At 45.3% G+C, this 3,403-nt stretch overlaps 1 protein-coding gene across 1 annotated transcript in view; it reads left to right on the forward strand.

The window, feature by feature from the left end:
• LOC106880821 (damage-control phosphatase ARMT1) overlaps nt 1-3,403 on the forward strand; it is a 246,782-nt gene that overhangs the window by 172,646 nt on the left and 70,733 nt on the right. Inside the window, exon 3 of the mRNA XM_052978191.1 lies at nt 2,373-2,506. The gene's annotated coding sequence lies outside the window, so the exon portion shown is untranslated. The remainder of the gene's footprint in view (nt 1-2,372; nt 2,507-3,403) is intronic.

Here is a 3,403-nt window from a genome sequence, read left to right on the forward strand (position 1 = left end):
CTCTCTCTCCTACTCCCACCACCACCTTCTTGATCTTAGCCTCCCACTCTGTCTCTTTCTCTTTCCTACTCTCACCTCCACCTTCTTGATCCTTGCCTCCTACTCTCTCGCACTCCTACTCCTACCTCTCTCTCCACCACTCTATCTCTTCTACAGCCACCTCTTTCTCTCCCTCCCTTTCTCTCTTCTCCTACTCCCACCACCACCTGTCTGTTCCTTGCCTCCCACTCTCTCTTACTTTCTTCTATTCCTCACCATTTTCTGATCCTTATGTCTCCACTACTGCCACTATCAGTCCAGACATCTTATTCCCTCTTTCTGTCTCTCTTTTTCCCTCTCTCTTTCTGAACCTCACTTCTTCACTCCCCCACATACAAACACATCTAATTCGCTCTCTCTCTCTTTCTCTCTCCCTTTTTCTCTCCCTCCTACCCTCACTTTCCCCCAGAGCCTCACACACACATCTGACTCTTTCTCTTTCTCTCTCTCTTGTACTCCTTCCAATCTCTTCCTCTCACTCTTACCCCTCTTTTGTCTCTCACTCACCTTACCCTTGGCTTCACCCTCTCTTTATCATATTACTGGGCTATCTCTCTCTCTCTCCCAATACCCCTTTCTCTCTCTCTCTCTCCCAATACCCCTTTCTCTCTCTCTCTCTCTCTCTCTCTCAGTACCCCTTTCTCTCTCTCTCTCTCTCTCATTATTCCTTTCACTCTCAAATATTTCCCTTTCTCAGGTGTGGCTGTGTGGTAAGAAGCTTGCTTCCCAACAACATGATTCCAGGTTCAGTCCTACTACATGGCACTTAGGGCAAGTGTCTTCTACTGTAGTCTCAGGCTGCCCAAAGCATCAAAGTTTGCCAAAAGCTTGATGATTGCTGCTCAGAGGCCTATGCAAAGTTTTCAAAAAGTTTTCATTGTTCTCGACATAATCAAAAACTTGTACAACTGAAACCTGAGAGTCTTTTTGGTCAGTTGAAAGCAGCTTTGGCACAAACTTGGCAGACATGTGTCTCATACCCAAATCTTCAGTGATAATAAACTTAACTGATCCATAACTACTCTACACATCCTCTGATAACTCACGGATGGTGATTCAACAATTTCCCCCTCACAGTTGCATGTACATCTGCGATGTTTTTCTCATATCTGCTGGTTGTGGGCTCTCCTAGAACGTTCGTCACTATCGACATTTTTTCGGTCATCTTGGGAACGTCTGAACCACTCATACATTTGTGTGCGGCTCATACACTCCTTTCCATACACTTTCGGCAACTTTGCGTAAACCTCTGAGCAGGTATCACCATGACAACTTTCTGTCATAGTCAGTGCGACAGTTACATGCTACACACCTTCCTTCCAAGCACTGCTGTAAACAGTAGAGTCCAACGTCAGTTCTTACCAAGCGGCTTTACTCTGCATGCTTTAGCTTCGTTACTATGGCAACAGTCCAGATACCTATTGAACAGACCTCATATTAGTGACAGAGATATTGGTATCTACCTCAGTATAGCTTGTTCTAACAGAACATCCACATTTAAGTGGGAATAAATATTACCTTTCGGTATTATTACTGCCTCTGTTGATAATAAATATCTTTTAACAAGCTCAATGGCTAGTCACAACACCAGCGCCTGCTTTAGCACTGATTTTCTATATATCGCCGGCAAAGAGATGCATCACTACTACTTCTAGCAGTCAAGCACCCATCATTGACAAGACCAAGGAAGGTCGAAATCAAGTGATCTGGAGGTGGTAGGGATTTATCACCCCACTAGCAATATAATCAAGAGTGAATTTTCACAAGGACCCAATGTGAGGGTTTCACTCATGGTATCTGTTGCATTGTGGAGGTGCAATGGCCCAGTGGTTAGGGCAGCGGACTCGCAGTCATAGGATTGCGGTTTCGATTCCCAGACCGGGCGTTGTGAGTGTTTATTGAGCGAAAACACCTAAATCTCCACGAGGCTCCGGCAGGGGATGGTGGGGAACCCTGCTGTACTCTTTCACCACAACTTTCTCTCACTCTTACTTCCTGTTTCTGTTGTGCCTGTAATTCAAAGGGGTCAGCCTTGTCACACTCTGTGTCACGCTGAATCTTCCCCCGAGAACTACGTTAAGGGTACACGTGTCTGTGGAGTGCTCAGCCACTTGCACGTTAATTTCACGAGCAGCAGGCTGTTCCGTTGATCGGATCAACTGGGACCCTCGACGTCGTAAGCGACGGATTGCCAACAACAACAATCTGTTGCATTATAGTTTGTCCTAAAAGAAAAAAAAACGCGTTTAAGAAGGGTTAAATATTACCTCTCGCCATTACTGCTGCGTCTGTATGTATCTGCTAATATGTATCGTTTTCTTCAATTTTTCCAGTTGGTGGCAGGACTCATGAGAATCATAGGGTTTGACGGTGTGAGAATAACTTACCATAGATAAAACCTTTGAAATCCCACCATTCATTTGACTGCGGCCATGCTGGAGCACCACATTTGAATTAATCAACTCCAGTAAGTACTTATTTATTTATCTATTTATTTATTTTTGTTAAGCCTAATATTTATTCTGTATGTCTTTTTTGCCGAACCACTAAGTTACGGGGATCTCATCACAGCACACAGCAATGCCAGTTGTCAAGCGATGGTGGGGGACAAATACCACACACACACACACACACACACACACACACACAAAAAATATATATCTGTGTGTGATGTGCTTCTTTCAGCTTCCATCAACCAAATTCATTCACAAGGCTTTGGTCGGCCCGAGGCAATAGTAAAAGACACTTCCACAGTGGGACTGAACCCGGAACCATGTAGTTGGGAAGCAAACTTTTTCCCACACAGCAACACCTGCGCCTTAATGACATACCCACATATACAACGGGCTTCTTTCAATTTCCATCTACCAAACCCACTCGCAAGACTTTGGTCAATCTGAGGCTATAGTAGAAGACACTTGCCCAAGGTGCCATGCAGTGGGAACTGAACCTGGAACCATGTGGTTGGGAAGCAAGCTTCTTACCACGCAGCCACGCCTGCATCTTAAAGCATAATGTTTCTGCTTGACTATTCTGCTTCGCAGCTGTTTTAATGGATTCTCACAAAATTCCAGGGTTGTTTACACACTCTGTTATCGTAGATAATCCCACTTCTTATCCCCAGTCACAGGTTGCTTCAAAACGTTTCGTTTCCATTGCGTTTTAAGGGCATGTTACAGATGGGATGTGGAGGCGCAATGGCCCAGTGGTTAGGGCAGCGGACTCGCGGTCATAGGATCGCGGTTTCGATTCCCAGACCGGGCGTTGTGAGTGTTTATTGAGTGAAAACACCTAAAAGCTCCACGAGGCTCCGGCAGGGGATAGTGGCGATCCCTGCTGTACTCTTTCACCACAACTTTCTCTC

The sequence above is a fragment of the Octopus bimaculoides genome, chromosome 30 (genome assembly GCF_001194135.2).
Source record: "Octopus bimaculoides isolate UCB-OBI-ISO-001 chromosome 30, ASM119413v2, whole genome shotgun sequence".
NCBI lineage: Eukaryota > Metazoa > Mollusca > Cephalopoda > Octopoda > Octopodidae > Octopus > Octopus bimaculoides.